We start from the raw sequence: 18779 nt of genomic DNA, 5'->3' as shown, positions 1-18779 counted from the left end.
GCAAGTTTCATCTTTGCTCCTTTGGGCGTGGCTAGCCATGGCTATTCTATTGTTCTCAGCTGCAATACAATACGTATTGCAGCTGAGAACAATAGAATAGCCATGGCTGGCCATGGCTAGCCATGGCCAAAGGAGCAAAGATGAAACTTGCTCCTACTGTACATACATACACTGCTGATGCCAGTGTCTCAGGCTGCATATCCCCCATACATACATACATACATACATACATACACTGCTGATGCCAGTGTCTCAGGCTGCATATCCCCCATACATACATACATACACTGCTGATGCCAGTGTCTCAGGCTGCATATCCCCCATACATACATACCTACATACATACAGCACAGCTGATACCACTGCCAGTGTCTCAGGCTGCAGATCCCCCATACATACATACATACATACATACATACATACATACATACACTGCTGATGCCAGTGTCTCAGGCTGCATATACCCCATACATAAATACATACATCCATACATACATACAGCACAGCTGATACCACTGCCAGTGTCTCAGGCTGCAGATCCCCCATACATACATACATACATACACTGCTGATGCCAGTGTCTCAGGCTGCATATCCCCCATACATACATACATACATACATACATACACTGCTGATGCCAGTGTCTCAGGCTGCATATCCCCCATACATACATACATACACTGCTGATGCCAGTGTCTCAGGCTGCATATCCCCCATACATACATACATACACTGCTGATGCCAGTGTCTCAGGCTGCATATCCCCCATACATACATACATACATACATACATACATACACTGCTGATGCCAGTGTCTCAGGCTGCATGTCCCCCACACATACATGCATACATACATACATACATACATACAGCACTGCCAGTGACCCTGGATACAGTGTGCATATGCTGCATATAATCTGCGGCATCAGTCAGTGCCAGTGGGCACAGACTGTGCCAGTGGCCGGGTGCCCCTACCTAGGCAGCAGCAGAGTGTTTTCCTGAGGATGTTCCTCTATCACCCAGTGATTCCCTATTAGTGATCCAGGGGTGGGACTTCTGCAGTCAGTAGGAGGGCTTGAATGAATGCAGTGTGCCGTGTAGCATCATCACAATATCCCAAATTACCAAGCATCGTTGTGGATGTGACCGCTGAATGAACACAGTCCCCAGGATGCACACAGAGAGCAGCAGAGGCTGGCACTGCCCAGGACGTCTGTAGTGTCTCCCTGGCTGCAGGAGCATGGGCAAATACAGGAGTGCAGTGTGCCACACAGGGAGACATTACATGTGAGCAGCTAAGAGCAGATCTGCACTTTAATTATTCCTGCAGCAAGGTAATAACCCTTTCCTCCCCGCACTGCACTGCTAATGCTGGGTTCCAACTTATTGTGCTGTTACACTCATATCAGAGGGGTCAGTGAGCTCATCATGTTGGTGTTATGGATATATTGGGCAATATACTATAGCCTGCATATAGTTGGGTGCTGACACAGTATGTTGTTGTGTGTAGCTTTGTGTGTGTTGTGTTGTGTGCAATTTTTCTGTTACTGAAAAAGTATGGTACCTAATAGTCATTTTACTTTATAGGAATAGCTTAGTATGCTGTTTTTATTTTTTTGCATACTGTATACATAAACACACACACACACACACACACACACACACACACACACACACACACACACACACACACACACACACACTACATATAGTGATAGATCTATATATATATATATATATATATATATGTCTATCTATCTATCTATCTATCTATCTATCTATCTATCTATCTATCTATCTATCTATCTATCTATCTATCTATCTATCTATTGCCCTGTACTATAGACTATATGATATGCGAAACCGCCAATATCCTTAACAATATTGGTGGTGCCGCAAAAACTATCAACCCCTGGATAAGTACTGAATTAGATTGTTAACAATATCCTTTGGTGACGTCACCGGGACCCCCGCCGGACATGCGGTCACTGATGATTTTGTCAGATTTGACTGCATGTTCAGACGATAAGGGGTTAAAGTTAATGATCCACAGATCCACAGAACAATAATATCGTTCATATAATGTGTACACAGCCTATTTAGTGTTAGTTTATCCAATTACTTGCCATATGAAGAAAGTGTAGAAATGTTTACTCATATTATTCAAATATTTAACCCTTTCAGGTCCAGTGTCTAGTCCGGTTTAACAGCCCTAGCGCTAGTATCAGATCCAGCGGTGAGACACTTTAAAATAAGAACATTATCCAACATTCAATGTAAAATAGACAATTCATTTAAACATTAAAACCAGACTGTTTGAATTGCACAAAAAAAAATTGGACGGCAAAGGGTTAAGTGTATTGTTTTTAGAACATTTCGGCAAAGGTTTGCCCCTTAAATAGAGTGATACCTAGCATTCACAGCATTGCAGTATGGTGCTGCTCCCCTAGACCATTTGGGGGTTATTCCCCTGCTAGTGGATCAGCGCTTGCACCCAAAAGCTAAGTAAGCTTAATATAACCCAAATACTCCCTGGGCTTCCCTGTTATATGACCGTCCTTGCTATTTCTGTTGCCTGCTGAAAGCACAGGAACCCCATTGCTGCACGGCAATTTCCATTACATTTGAACCAAAATGGTCAGAGTCTGCATTAACCCTTTGAGTGCCAAATTATCCGCTAAAAATGCCAGCGCCACTCACATTTGTTATATAAATTCAAATAAAGAAATGATGGTACTTGTTTAGTTTCACAGCGGCAGATAAATCATCATGCGATTGCATGCGATGCGATTTGATGTGATTTTGTACCTGTTCCTAACCCCACTATCCACTACGCATGGATATTCCATGGAAGCGTGGCGAGTGGACGTGGATTACTTTACATGTATTCCGCGTCCCCTTGCGGGGCTCGTTGCGCTTGGCACGGAATACATGTAAAGTAATCCGCGTCCCCTTGCGGGGTTCGCTACGCTCGCCACACTCTATAAAATCAACTCCATGCGTAGTGGATAGTGGGGTTATGAACAGGTACAAAATCGCATCAAATCGCATCCGATTGCATTGCATCGCATGCGATATATCTGCCGCCGTGAAACTAACCAAAATGATTTGTAAAAAAAAAAACATATTTCCTGTATAAGGGTAAAAATGACCGGTCATTATGATGGAAAAAAAATGCTTGATTGGGCAATTTCCACACCTATTTTGAAAAATTCATTTGGTGCTCAAAAGGTTAAAACAAAGAGCCCCAGAAACGCTGCCTGTTACATAAGCACCTAGGCAGTGCTGCAGATTCTGGGTCCAAACTTGCCTCCGTCACATACAGTATTAGATGAAATCCTTGTACACTGCTAGAAGTTGGAGCAGCAACTCCTGCTGTTTGTGCTCTGTTGTATTGAGAGCATTTTGTTTATTCGGTGAGAACCGTGAGATTGTATATGGTGCTGTATTAATATCTCATATTCGGGCAGGTTTTCTTTCCTCTGCTTCCTACGGCTTACCTTGTTCTAGTCATTGCCTGATATATGCTATTGTTACTGTAGATTCATGTTTCTGCATGCTGACTGCGTGTTTGTATATGCCAGATAAGTCAGTGAGCCGCTACGAGCTACCCGCTGTAAGTAATACAGTCAGGAGAATGTAGGTCATCATCATTGGAGGCAGAACAGAAGATATGTGCCATCCATCCATCTGATATCAGCAGGCACTTATAGTACATGCGTATGGAAATCCCACGTAGGCATTTGACTCATTGCGTGCCAAGGCAGACACTGCTCAGTACCCACAGTTACATAATAACATGGGCTGTAGGTAACATGGGGTTAATGCACAATATAAAAGATGTATCTACTGATTATAGAACATGCAAGTATTTAACGCATTAAGGGGCCGATTCAGGACCATTCATTTGCTTTATAGGGGGCAGGCGGAGGCGGACAGGGGGCTGGAGCAGGGGAACGACCAGCGTTTTATGGGTGTCCCCAGGAAAACGATGGGCAAGGCCGGATTAAGATCTGTGGGGACCCTGGACAACAAAATTGTTGTGCCCCCCCGGACGGAGGCAGAGTGGCGTCCAGGCAGTGGGAATCCGTGCAGTGCTGGGGAGGCATCGGGGTCCCTGCGGCGGATGGGAACTAGTATCTGCCGCAGGGACCCCGCTGCTGACTTCCCATCTGCCGCAGGGACCCCGCTGCTGACTTCCCGTCTGCCACAGGGACCCCACCGCTGACTGCCCAGCTGCCACAGGGACCCCCTTCCCACCCCACGCTGCCCGACCCTGCTGCCTGCCACCCACCACCGCAGTGCCGGTGTGGGGTCCCCCGGCACTGCGGTGCACTAATATGGTGTCCATGTCGACTTTTGGAACCAAGGAAATGGAAAAAAGTCTCGTCAACATTCCCATTGTCAACCTAATGCTTGGGTCGACCTTCCGACCCTGTCAACTTTAGGCCTGTCTACCAATTTCATGCGTCAACCTATGCCATCGACCATTAGTGGTCGACCTAATGGGTGTCAACCATCATACTGTTGACTCTTTGACCCAGACCCATGTAAAGGGGCACCCTTATGGAAATTTGTCCAGGGCCACATTAAATTTCCAATCTGCCCATGACAGCAGGCAAGGGCAATATGGTATAATTAGCATAAAGTCTGAGACACAACTGAGGGAAAAGACACAAGGAGGGCTGTAACTCAGAATCAGGCCGTATCCTCTCAACAGAACCCGCCTCCAGAAGGGCTACTTCCACAAATTTCCCCGGGCTGGTTATCCCAATCCGGCACTAGTGATGCCACCTACATTAAGCTTCACCATATAAGTGCCTGGGCAGGGCCGGTGTAAGGATTCTCAGCACCCTAGGCAAAACTTCATCCTACAGTCCCCTCCCCCCATACTGCCACCAATACCCACTTTCCAACCCCTTAAGGCATACAATACCTAATATTCTGGAATGGCAGGGAGGCTCCCAAAAATCAGATGTCCTCCCAGCCCCCAGAAAGGTGGGCAAGTCCCTTGCTTTCCCTGGAGGTCTCCCTTTGGGGGCAGCAAAGTAGAGAAGTATGCCTCAGGAGAAGGTATGGAGATGAGGTCTTAGAAGTTCCACAGAAGCCACCTGCATACAACAATGATCCTCATAGACATCCTTGATTCTTTGATAGGCAGACTTGGTGGCGCCCACCCAGATCCCGGTGCCCTAGGCAGCTGCCTAATGGTAATGTCGGCCCTGGACCTGGGAGCACTGAAACCGCTTCTTTCTCATGTATGACTGTGGTGATTGGCTCAATAGCGCTGTTGTCTTCATCAGAACTGCTATTCTTTAATATACAGTAGCACACTTATATGACAGGCATCAGTGGCACTTACCGTTCTGACACCTGCAACTATCTATTTCAACTGCTGCAGTTGTCATTACCCATTTACGATAGCAGAGACAGCACTGCCCCTGGCTGGGGTGGATGTGTTCACCCAAGACATAGTGCATCAGCAGGGGGGGGGGGGGGGTGTTACTCCTCCACACCGGTTTACTTATCCACACCGACAAACAAGATGGTAAGACATAAATGTTGACCTGTCGACTTGATGACTGCATCCCTATCAGTTATTACCAACCAAAACACTAGACTGGTCAGTTGGTCAGTAAACTGGTTGGTTAATACACTAGACAGTTGATCAGTAAAGTGGTCAGTGGATCAGTAAAGTGGTCAGTTGGTCAATAAACGAGTCCGTTGAGCAGTAGAGTGGTCACTTTTCAGTAGAGTGATCAGTTGATCAGTAGAGTGGTCATTTGTCAGTAGAGGGGTCAGTTGATCAGTAGAGTGGTCAGTTTGTCAGTATAGTGGTCAGTTTTTCACTGTCTGCTTTCAGAATTGTATGATATTATAACTAGGCATTGCGTAAGCAAATGAAGCCAATCACTCATTAAATATATTATTATCTTAGAGGCTGTATAATGCAATCAGAAAATTGACAATTGTTACCGATTTAAAGCAAAGTTGCAATATATATGAGCAAAATTGTTTCGAAACTCTCTACAAGACTAAATGCTTTGTCTTATAGAAGTGGGTTGCCAAATTAGCTTGGGCACTTAGCCAAATTCCATATTTCAATTAATATAGCGCAGCAAGGGATAACTTGCTGTTTAATTAATTGGGTTCTCTATTCTCTAAAGCATTGTAGTAGATACAATTGTATCTGACACCACTTCACACCCTACTACCTTATGTATATACAGTATTATGTATTCATTTCATGGGTCTGTCATAAGAGTAGTTTGTCAGTGAAACAGTTCATTTCTTGACCGTAAATCTGAACACTAAACTCAAATCTGATGCTACATACATTTTATTTGTGTGCCTATAATACAATTTTCTTAATTGTACAGTATTTATAATCCTTAGCAATCAATATTCTGCTGGCCAACTATTATTTCTCAAACTAATAGTTTCATAACAGAAAGCTTCTGTAATATTGCATACCACTCAGCATTGCAGAATGCCTCTGGATTTCTCCTAAGTTAATTATGGTTGCTGGAACCTTTCATAACATTACCTCCGAGATAAAGGAAATCATGACTGGATAATTCCCATTTATGGTCTTCCCTCTACGACATGTATAGCAATTTAATTAGGCAATTGCCAAGATACAGAGAAGAGACCGCATTTAATCAGTAGCTGCGTCTCACATTTGATTCAGAATCCTAGTTACATAAATGGTCATGTTGTTGTTGTTATTAATTTTACTAGTAAAATTATTTCCCTAGCATGGCTAATTTGGGTGTGGTATGGCGGACCGACAGTCGGGATTCCGATGGTCAGTATACAGTCATCGGAATCCCAACCACCGGTACTATTACGGGGGTGAAGCGCAAAGAAGCCCCTTGTGGGCTCGCTGTGCTCGCCAGGATGCGGGCTCGGTGGCTCGCAACAGGTTCTATTCTCCCACTATGGGTGTCGTGGATCCTCATGGGGAAGAATAGCCCATCAGTAGGGATCCTGACTGTTGGGCATTTAAACAGTCGGAATTCCAATGTCGGTTTACTGACCGTCGGGATCCTGGCTGTCGGACCGTCATCCGGCACTCAGCTAAATTGTGAAGATACGCATGGTAGGGCAGAATATACCTAATCTGCCTTTACAGATAACTGGACACTTTTAGACCTCCTCAACTGTGATTCTGGTGACGCCTGACACCAGCAGGGTCATCGGGTAAGAACACCCACTCTAGTAGTGTTAAAGTACACAACATTTGTGACTGTGATGTTGAAAAGTTGACTTGTGGTCAACAAGTTATCGGACTCCATACATCTGTAATGGACTACTTCAATTCCCAGTTCTGCCACTGCAAAGGTCGGGAAATCCAACACGACTCTTGGATTTACCAAAAAATAAATAAATAGTCGGAACTGGCGAGTCTGGATTTTTAGCATACTAAATATGCCTGATTTCATGAGATCGCCAATCAGCGGTTTTGAGCACCTTAGTATCAGGGAACCGTTGTGCGGATCTATAATTTATTTTTAATTGTCCAAACTAGTGATCAGGACTGCCACTAGATGTCAAGCCCCAGTCCTGGGGTTTGTGGCCAAGCATGTAAGGGTTTGGGCATGATTTGGGAACACTAGGGCTGCTGCAGCTGGTAGCATGGTTTTGAGGCCACAGTTACACATGTGAAATTAGTAGCATCCACCGGATTCACACGAACTATCATTCGACCCCAAATAAAACCCAGAATGTCAATTGATCATTTTTGCTTTTGTGCTCGATGTACTATTTGATATACATTATTTAGTTTGTGCTGGAACCATAAACTTGATTTAATTAATTGCTACTTTGTAATGGTCCCAATGCTTGTGTTTAGCATAATTTTATGCTAATAGGCATACATCAAGACAGCAATACAATGATTCTCCTGCATTTATTTATCTGTTATGTGCACAATCTCCATATTTTACATGGGATAGTGGGTCAATAAATACCCAGAGATAATGTCATCTTCATCTGGTCCATGGCTGAGTTAGGAGATTCTGCAGTAATGGTATTGATGTCTGCAGCAGTCCTGTTTTGTCAGCTAATCTCTCCAGACATTCTATAGATTACTCCATTCCTCAAAATGTCATTTTGAAATCCCCGTGAGTATTCTGGATGGGAGACTACTGTGTGTGTATGGGGAGGGGGAGATTGGGTTCGTAGGAATCAGGATACTGTAAAGGCCCCCATACACTATGCGATTTTGGGACGATTTCATCCGATTTCGGCACTTTGTGCCGATAATCGGGTGAAATCGGCCCAAAATTGTAGGTGTGTGATATCTGATCCGATCCGATGCGCGGTCCCGTGTGCATCGGACCGGATCAGGGAGGTCGGACGGTCTGTACATACGATCACGTCCGACCTCCCTGTATGCATATGCCTGCCACCTGACAGGCATATGCATGCAGACACCGGGGGAGCAGTGGGGCGGGCAGCGGGTCCCTGATCGCCGGCGAGTGCTGCTGACTGACCTGGCCGGGCAGTGTACTTACACATAGCAGCAGCGGGGACGGGCAGCGCAGTGGCGGCTATTATATTTTTAAAATACTTGTCAAATGACCGGCCGCTCTCTGATTGGCTGAGAGCTCTCCGGCCAATCAGAGAGCGGCCGGTCATTTGACAAATATTTTAAAAATCTAATAGCCGCCACTACGCGTCCCGTCCCCGCTGCTGCTATGTGTAAGTACACTGCCCGGCCAGGTCAGCAGCGCTCACCGCACCCGCCTCCCGCCCCCACCACCGCTGGCCGCCGCTGCCCGACCCCACCACCGTCGCCGCTGCCCGCCCCCACTACTGCCGCTGCCCGCCCCCACTACTCCTCACCGCCCTGCAGCTCCCCGGGTTTTTTTTTTACATGGGATAAATCGCATGCGATTTATCCCATGTAAAAAATGGCACATCAAGTGCCAAATTGAATGTGAGCCTCCCGGGGAGCTGCCGGGCGGCTCGCAGGTAAATTGGGTCCGACCTGTCCCTAGGACAAGTCGGCCTAATGTATGGGGGCCTTTACATAAAGCTATTTACCATATGGATTCTCTTAGCTGTGGTGCTACAAGTCCCAGCTTGGCATATCATAAGGTGACCAACCCTCCTACTTTAGGGAGGACAGTCCTTCTTTTGTAAGTTCTGTCCTCCCTCAAAAAGTGTCCTCCTTTATTGCCCTTGATAACATTGATGCGGCGCGGCTTCCGCAATCAGACCTCTGTGATCGCGAAGTTCTGTTCCTTTCTCAAGTTCAAACAGTAGCTTCTGCACATGCGTAGAAACACTGTACACGGCCATAGCAGACTCCAGCTAGTTGCGCAGCATGCCCAGCCCAGGCCATGTCTTGGAGGAGGAGGTATGAGACAGCTCAGTGAACATATTGGAGATGGGGGCAGCAGAGACTGGGGAAGGTGGGTGGAGGAGGAGGGGGGGGGGAGATGTCAGTGCTGATATGTGTAATAATCTTTTAAATGGGGGATGTCCAAAATGGGGTTGGCTTTTATTATTCACTGACTGGGTTTGTAAGCCATGCCCCCTTGCCCAGGCCACGCCCAAACTTTCGTACCGTGGATTAGAAGTTGGGAGGTATGGGTTGCTGGGGGCCCAAAGCACATGCCTGTACTTGGGCCTACAAGTCGCTAGTCCTGCCACTGCCCACCCTGATAGTTTCGCCACTGCCCACCCTGCTAGTTTTGCCATTGCCCACCCTGCTAGTTTTGCCATTGCCCACACTGCTAGTCCTGCCACTGCCCACCCTGCTAGTTTCGTCCACTGCCCACACTGCTAGTCCTGCCACTGCCCACCCTGCTAGTTTCGACACTGCCCACCCTGCTAGTTTTGCCACTGCCCACCCTGCTAGTTTCGCCACTGCCCACACTGCTAGTCCTGCCACTGCCCACCCTGCTAGTTTCGCCACTGCCCACACTGCTAGTCCTGCCACTGCCCACCCTGATAGTTTCACCACTGCCCACACTGCTATTCCTGCCACTGCCCACACTGCTAGTTTCACCACTGGCCACACTGCTAGTCTTGCCACTGCCCACCCTGCTAGTATATTTAGGTTCGCTCGCCACACTATATAATATCAACTCCACGCCGACGTGGATAGTGGGGGTATGAAAAGGTCAGAGGACGCGTGCCGCCGCCGCCCCTAGCGTCCTCGCTGCGCTCGCCACGCTTCGGGTTGGTGTTGATGGATCTTTTATCTTATGGATCTCATGCATCTTATGGATGCATAAGATCCATGAGATCCATAAGATAAGATCCATAAGATGCGATATTGTACATACAAAAAATCTTTTCAATGGTATAGATTGTATGCCTTAATTAAGGCATACAATCTTATGCGATGGGCGCCGTGCTAGGAAATAAGTACCATTCTGTCTTCTGCACATGCACAAGACTTGTCACAGTGTAAGAGTGCCACAAATGTGTTCCGCGTGTCTCAATGAGATCCGGCAATATGCAGCATTCTACAGCTCTAATTACCGCTTGTATCCTGCAGCGATAAATCCTGCTACTTGTGGAGATTCTGTTATATACATTACTGTGAGTACGGCTGTACATCCACATTACTGCTACCACTGGTTAAGTACTTTGCGCCTACCAAAAAGGGGCATGGCCTTGGATTAAAGGGCATGGCCACTTGGCAGTTCCTACTGCCATTATGGACGTAGCCTAGCAGGAAGCCACCTCCCCCTGGTTACAGCTCTCGGAGGCTTTCCCAAGAAACTTGTGACTGCAGTGATAAGTGCCAGTTGCTGCAGGATAATGTAATGCTGCAGCACTTGGCTCCTGTCACTATGGAGGAGCCTGCATTTGATGTCAACCACTCAGAGGGTAACACTTAGGAGCAGCTTGTACCCCCATGTGATGCTTGTGCTAGGCTGCTCTATGACTTCAGGGGATCCGCTAGTGTGTACAATTATTCTGCCATACTGTCTCCAACTGTACACACATATTTCAAGAGCACAAGGGGATAACGTGGAGCCAGCCGACATTACTCAGCAATGTAATTGCAGTATCCAGACCACTCTGTGAGTTACTGCATTTGGCTCCAGTTAGTGAAAGTGTAAAATAAGCAGGTTATGATAACTTACAACAGCCACGTTTTTGTATGGTCCTTGTGTCAAAGATTCCTGTACTGGCTTTTAAGTGTTTGTTTTATGATGACTTTACAGTAGAGAATGAAACCCAAGATGTAGGCATTCAAACAAGCCTGTTGGCTAGAGTTTCAATTGCATAAATCTGTACTTCAGAACCGGGTATTAAGCTGCACATCTATTCCTTTAGAGACTGCTCGGTTTTGCCAGTTTTTGCTGCTTCAGCTGCTGGATAATAAGATTTTCTTCTCTGGCTGTAAGAAAAAAATGTCATTTTTACTGCTGGGCAATAAATGTCTTTTTTAATGGAATTGAAATAAGGGGCAAATGCACACTGGCTACATTCATATCCCAGTTTACAAATCAAACATTTGCTACCAACGGAGTGAAGAACATTGAATTAGGAACATGAGCGAAGCATTACGAGAACACAATTAGTTAGTGCAGTTATAACACACATTGGGCCTGATTCAGCTAAATTGAGCAAATTACAACTGCCGGCTGTAGTCAGTGGAGGACGCCCCACATGTCGGATCAGTGGCGGAACTTGTGAGTGGTGGGCCCAGGTGCAAAATAATAATTTAGGCCCCACACCAGTGGTTGACAGGGGTACAAGCTGCTGGTCTAGACAGCAATGGGCCCCTTAGTCATCAGGGGCCCGGTGCAATGCACCTGCTGCACCAATGGTAGTTCCGCCTCTGTGTCGGATCCTACTATGTGATGCTCTGATGTTGAGCAAAATAGTTTGAGAACCCGTTTTTATGTGGACACCCATAAAACACTGGGTGATCCCCTACTCCCAGCCCTCCCTCCCCACAGTGAACATCCCCCGATGAGTGTGTAACTGCCGGGGGTTGCACATGTGTACAAATGTGCATGTGCAACCCCTACCATCGGGACTGGTGCCGAATTCAGGTCATGCATGTGCCGTCAGGATTTTTAGGAATTTGTGCGCAGATGAAAAAAATAAAAAAAACACCAACTTACGTGAATATTGGCACTCTGGCCCTTATTCAGATCTGATCGCAGTACAAATTTGTTCTCAAAATGGGCAAAACCGTGTGCACTGCAGGTGGGGCAGATGTAACATGTATAGGGCGGGATGTATTAATATACATCGCCGCCCTTCGCATGGTAGCCGCCGCGATGCTGCCGCATATGTACTAACATATGCGGCTAGCATCGGGTTGCGGTGACGGAGACCCCTGCGATACCTGTGATGTGGTCTGCGGGGGTCTCCGTCACCTCCCGGCGGCTGTCAGTGTCCCCCTGCGTCTCCTCCTCCCCCCTAAAGCCGGATGTCCTCCCGGCTGTGACACCTACTGGGGGAGGAGGAGATGAGGAGGACGGGAGGGAGGGGGGGGGGGGGGCGCGCGGACGGCGATAGAAGCCCATAGCCCATGGTGAAGACGGGGCGATACCCTGCCAGGTGAAGACGGGGCGGACGGCTGATGGTAAATAGGAAAATGTGGTAAAACCCCTGTTTTACCGCATTTTCCCTTTAGTACATCCCGCCCATAGAGAGAGTTAAATTTGGGTGGGGTGTGTTGAAAAATAAGTGTAATAAATTATTTAGCCAGTATTTACCCTGCATAGAAACAAAATAACTCACACAAATCTAACTCTCTCTATACATGTTACATGATCTGCCCCACCTGCAGTGCAGCATGGATTTGCCCATTTTGAGAACAAATTTGTACTGCAATCAGATCTGAATAAGGGCCTCTGTCCATCCCAGAGTGACCTCCTATATGTGTTTCTTTTCCTGGTAAGTATTGGCAGCAGTAGGAAATCTTTTACCACAAGCTCCAGAGGTAGTTATATAACCCTGGTTACAGCCAAAATTATTCTCAAGGTTGAGGAAAGAAATAGTCGCATGAATACTTGAGGGAAGTACAGGAATTATTTCCCACACGACATGTCTGAAGAAGTTACTATAGGGCAGTAAATGATGGCCTTGTGCCTGAGACAAATACGCTTTAGATGTGACAACAGGGAAAGCGGGGGAGCCAGTTTGATGCCTTTATTAAAGATGAAGGTGATGGAATGATGTGTGGGTGGAAAACAACAGGATGAAAAATATAAACACAATCTTCTCCGGTGCAAACAAAAACAGATGCAAACCACTTCTTGAGCAGGATGCACAAAGGTGCAATTTGGGGTCGAAAATACAGTTACCGAAAATGTAGTGCAATACCTTCTGGATCTTGGACCTGGAGCCATAAGAAGCCTGTGGGCTTATATTCACATTTTACCACTGAGAAAGCACACAGTATTGCCCCTTATTCATATTACACCACACAGTAGCACCCCTTATCCATGTTATGCCACACAGTAGTACCTCCCTCCCTCTTCCAAGCTGGTGCATGCACAGATAGGACTCTTGGGTCATAAACCCAGAAATCCTATCATTACAAAGGACAGCTCTTAGCGGGAAAATCTTCATGCATATGGTGTTAATAGACGTTGATACACATGCTGGAAACGCTGGTCGGCGCCACCCCCCTCCCCCAAGCATCCGCATCATCTCATGTCTGGGCACTGAGACTGTGATGGATTTGGTCTGCAGATGCTCAAAACAGGTCCTGTGCATGCAAAGATTGCCCATCATCGGATTAGTATGTAAACCCTTGGGTTTATTTACCCCTTTCACAGCGGAGAAGAGATTTAATTTGAGGGAAGAGGCTGGGAACATTTCATAAGAACATGTTGCCTATTTTTGTGCAGAAAAGACCAATGTCGCTTCAAATGGTTGCGATGTGGATACCCTCTGGTCATGTCGACCCACCCATGGCTGGTATTGTGATGCCCCCAACATGAAGTGGGCATGCCCCTGTCCCATTTTATCAATGACTACATTTAAATATCAAAACATGCTGTCATTAAAGCGGGTGTTTGACTCTCAGAATTTTATTTCCCACCTATCACTATAGTGGTTAAAATATGGAATTCTGCACTGGAAACAGTAAGCACATTTATTTCTCTCCCTGCCAGTCTCTAGGGTAAAGATATTATTGGAATCATCGTAATGTGCTCTAATGGAGTATAGTATATTCTCATTGTGTACGGACGGCTGGCAGTGGAGAACAGGACGCGGGTATGCGCTGGGTCTCCTATAACACATCTTAGTGTGTGACAGAATGCGTTTAGTCATCTATTCATCAGGAGTATTAGGCTTTGCTCAAAAGGCTGTATACTGTATTATATATACACTGTTCTATAAGCAAGCAAAGGGTAATGTGTCGTGTCAATTCTTTATCTATTTAATGTGATCGAATGTCTGATGTTGTCAAAACAATTACTTCTAGTAATTGCCACTGTAAATTTGCCGGTTATATGGGCTACGAGTACAGTAATAGTCATTCGAAAATATATTGTATATAGCATTGACGTGTATTCATGTTTACACTTAAAAGGGCCAATTCAGGATCGCTCGTTGGGATATAAATTCCAGTCCTTAAACACTCACCGGGCGGTTCACTGCATTCTGAGGGCGTTCTGGCGCAGCGGCAGGGGAATGCCAAGTTTTCTATGGGCAACCCCATAAAAATGCTAGGCATTCCCCTGTAGTGATGTGCAGTGATGCCTGTTTGGGGCAGGCGGCTGACTTCACATGACGTCATATGCCCGCCCCATCTTCATCAAACAGCAACGGCAATAAAAGTCAGTATAGAATGACTTTTATTACTAAAGGGGAGAGAAATCGTTCGCTGGTCAGTGAACACCATTGTGTACACACCCCGAGGGGATTCGTTAGTGGGAGGAGCAGGTATTCGGCCGCTATGTTCTCGCTAGGCAGCCTGAATCCGTCTGTAGGGTCTTGTGGGGAGTGGGTAATAATTTCCTGGGCCAGAAATCTTACAGGACCCAGATTGCGCCTGGACTAGTTCTAGTTATTCTGGTTGACCCGCAAGGGCCGCGCCCCCCCCAACCCCCAAAGGCATACGAATGGATGATTTGCATAATCATCCATTCTCAGCCTCTATGATATCTCTGATCCGCAGGCGCCCTGTGCGAGGACATTGTGAGCAGCTGGCATCTGCTGACGTCACCCGCCTCACCGGCCAACTTGCATGGGAACGGCCATGAAACGCTGGGCATTCCTATATGCAAATTGCACGAGCCGCCGCCCCACGCCCCTCCCCGCCCAGACTCCTGTGTGCGAGAGCTTTAGGCGCTCGCCACAGCAGCTGCAGATGCACATAAAATCCTATCGCAAACATTCGGTCCCCTGCGTGAGCGCGCGTGGGACCGATTGACTCAGAATACCCCCCTAGATACAAGCAGTATGCAGTGCCACCTTGGACAAAACCATTGTACTGCAGTGTGTGTGTGTGTGGGGGGGGGGGGGCAGATGCAACATGAGCCGAAAGAGTTACATTTGGGTGTTATATATACCTTTACACAGAATAGTCCATGTATTAACAGGAAACACGCTCATGTTAAGTTGTTTTTTGATTGTTTGACAATGCTAATCTCTGCATGCAGGGGTAGAAGTAGTACGTTTATTTATAAGGCGCCGCAAAGTGTCCCCAGTGCCGTACATAGCAAACAAAAAACAAATTACAAGGTAACGTACAGGGTGTGTTGAAAAATACAGTATGAATAGGGGTATAGCTGGTAGAAATAAAATCAGCATCAGTTCAGAAGTAGGTGTCAAAATTGTCGAGGAGACTGAAGATGAAGTAGAGGAAGGGAAGAGGAATATACAGGGGTCTGTATATTACTAAGGTAAGGTGACTTCTCAGTGACAACGAAGATATTTATGACACTAATTAACATGGCAATTAAATATCCCCTATCAAATTACAAAAATCTATTGAACTTTCCTGGTATGAATAGTAGAATGAGAGATGCACAGGATTTTACTTGAATGAAGTACATGGCACCATTACTTGTAGTTTCCCTTGCTTTAAAGAAGATATCATTTTGTAGAGTTATTATCTCATCTGCAACTGAAGAGAGGTCCATGTGATATAACGACTCCATCTATGATGCACTATCAGCAAGATCAATGTCCACACCAAAGGGAAATTACTAAAATCTAATGTACAGTAACCACAGGTTCAAGAAGTGTGATGTCCTCTAAAAGTCTGATTAGATGTTTTGGATCTGTTCTATGTATCCAGCAACGTCAAGCTGTGCACATAATTTTTCTTATTGATGTTCTAGCGCAGACATCAGTTTTTGATGTCACACAGGTTGTATGCTGGAGACGCGCACACAGCAGTTTCAGTCTCTGCCTTCACATTACATCAGGGGTGTACGTGTCATCACTGGACTATATCATTAACGATATAGCTAAGTGTGTAAACTCAATATCGATTACCCGGGGCACTGGAAAACTTAAATTGTGAATTGCTGACTTTCAATGAATTGTTTAGTGCAGTGGTTCCCAACCTTTTGTCTCTCCCGTACCCCTTGTTTAGGCTTATATCATATCCCCTTTTTGGGTGGATCTTTATTGGTGCTCTTTGAGCATACCTCCCAACTTGATATTCCTGGGGATCAGGACGCTCGAGCAGCAGAGCCGTGCGCATTCCCGGAAAGGGGTGTGCCCTCTGAAAAGGGGGTGTGGCTTGTGACAGCACCATCCTCTGTGAGGCCTCTCTTCGAGCAGGCATGCGGCTCTGCCATGCAGTCGTCATGATCCCCGCCATCATGGGAAGGTGCCATGGCTTTGAGGTGTGACTTTAGAGCTTAATCCAGCCTAGACTGACTTTTATTTCAGACGGATAAAAAAATAATTTGATGTACGGCAACATCCTATGGGCAGTATTCAATGAGGATAATTTGCCCTGTTTCATGGCGAATTTGTGCTATTTTCGCGTTAGAAGGTGATTTTTTTGGGGTCAGAAAGTGAATCACCCTATTCATTGTGCACTTCTCGCCATCTTTCTAAGTGATTTTCGCCGTGTGTCGCCGTGTAGCAAATCGCCATCTTTTCATGGTGAAGTGGAAATTTAACTTTTAAAATAAAGTTGTTGTTGTTTTACATTTGGTGTCAAAAAAATCAGGAATTTTATTCTGTGAAGGGGCATGTTATTTTTATTCATGTGCTTATAGCACATGAATATATATTTAATTAAAAAATTTTTTTTTTTACACAGAGCAGCCAGCAGGGGGCCGAGAGCCGCACATTAGATATTCATATATTCACTGCACCTGATCACTACATATGCAGGATCGGGTGCAGTGAATACCTGGTCCCCTGCCTGTGCTGCCTGGCTCCCAGGGAGCCCACCTCCCCCTCACATACATTCTGGGGCAGGCAGGGAGACTTCCATCTCTGACTGCCACCGTCCTCAGGCTCCCTGTGGCGTCCGCCACAGGGGTTCACACTCGCCATCAGGGGCAGCGAGCCCCTGCGACGTTGAATGGGGGGACAGCGAGGCTCCGGAACGCGGCGGGCAGTGGCGTCTGCACGCCGTGAATATTCTCATTGAATACGGCCCTATGTTTTTTTGCCCATACACCCGCATGTGAATCTAATGGGGGTGTATGGGTCAATACCAAACACAGGTGCATGAGCAGTGGGGATGGGGGATGGGAGGGTTGTCCGGGGTGTACGGGTAACCAGATAAGGGTTCTGGGTACCTGGGTGGGTAAGGTCATACTCGGGGTGATTATACAATCAAGGTGCTAAAAGGCAAATGTCTGTAGGTGGCTGGCGGGGGGGCAGGTGCAGGTGGGCACAGGCTGGTGGTGCGGGGGGCTGGCGACCCGTCCCTGCCACAGTGCACCTCTCACCTGTGTTCCTGCTGAGTCCCCTGCTGGTCCTCCGTTCTTCCCTTGACATCCTTCAAGCCGCGGCCTGATCATGCAGCGCTGCACAGCTCAGCCCAGCTCCACAGGGATGCAAAAAGTCTCTCCTGTGGGCTCTTCTGCCAGCCGGGAGGAGACTGAGGTTGATGGTGGTGAGGTGTTGGAAATAAGTGATCAGTGATGCACCAACGCATGTCGACCCTCCTTGGGACCCACTGGAACCGTACAACAAGAATTTCTTGCAGCATATATATTTGCCTTTTTTCCTCCGATCATATACATTGCAGGTCTCCACCTCTAATTACACCATTCGCATATACAATATTTGCATTTCTGAGCGCAGGTTCTCCAACCCCCCTATTTGTATACATCCATTAGCATGCGGCTGCAGACATTAGCGCGATGGCGGGGGTGGGCGTTTGCTCGCCTAGTGGGTGGCATTTACCATCTCACTTATAACAAATGTATACTGTTTAGCAAGACAACCTGAATCAGGCCTCTATACATAATTGTATTGCCAGTGAGGATATATTTGTTTGATGCCACAATATAGAAGTTGCGTTCAACTCTGCACCTGCCCCTCTATGGGGAACTGCATATTGGGGGTATTGCTCCGTCACTTATACTTATGGAAGCAAAGCTGCACACAGAAACATTTAATCATCATCAGTAGTTTCTTGGGAAACCATTTTCAAAGTGCATCAATAAATATCTCCTCTGTATCTTGGAACAGAGCCACCTATGGGGTCTTGGGCACAGATGCACATTCAGTATACGGTGTTCCTGCATCCAGCATAACTCTGATGGGTGCCTGACTCCTGCTGCAAAATACACCCTGATGATGATGATAACAACACATTAGATACATGCTTCTGCCTGGCTGCCTTATCCTTGGATT

The 18779-nt window shown here is 46.5% G+C and overlaps 1 protein-coding gene across 2 annotated transcripts in view; it reads left to right on the top strand.

The window, feature by feature from the left end:
• The first annotated feature begins 1031 nt into the window (after nucleotides 1–1031).
• SYT12 (synaptotagmin 12) overlaps nucleotides 1032–18779 on the top strand; it is a 95067-nt gene continuing 77319 nt past the window's right edge. Inside the window, exon 1 of one of the 2 annotated variants that reach the window (XM_083164132.1) lies at nucleotides 1032–1340. The gene's annotated coding sequence lies outside the window, so the exon portion shown is untranslated. The remainder of the gene's footprint in view (nucleotides 1341–18779) is intronic. The other variant, XM_083164131.1, reaches the window with a different exon arrangement.

The sequence above is a fragment of the Crinia signifera genome, chromosome 11 (genome assembly GCF_055691185.1).
Source record: "Crinia signifera chromosome 11, ASM5569118v1, whole genome shotgun sequence".
Classification (NCBI taxonomy): Eukaryota; Metazoa; Chordata; class Amphibia; order Anura; family Myobatrachidae; genus Crinia; species Crinia signifera.
This window is presented reverse-complemented; position numbering and strand designations above follow the sequence as displayed.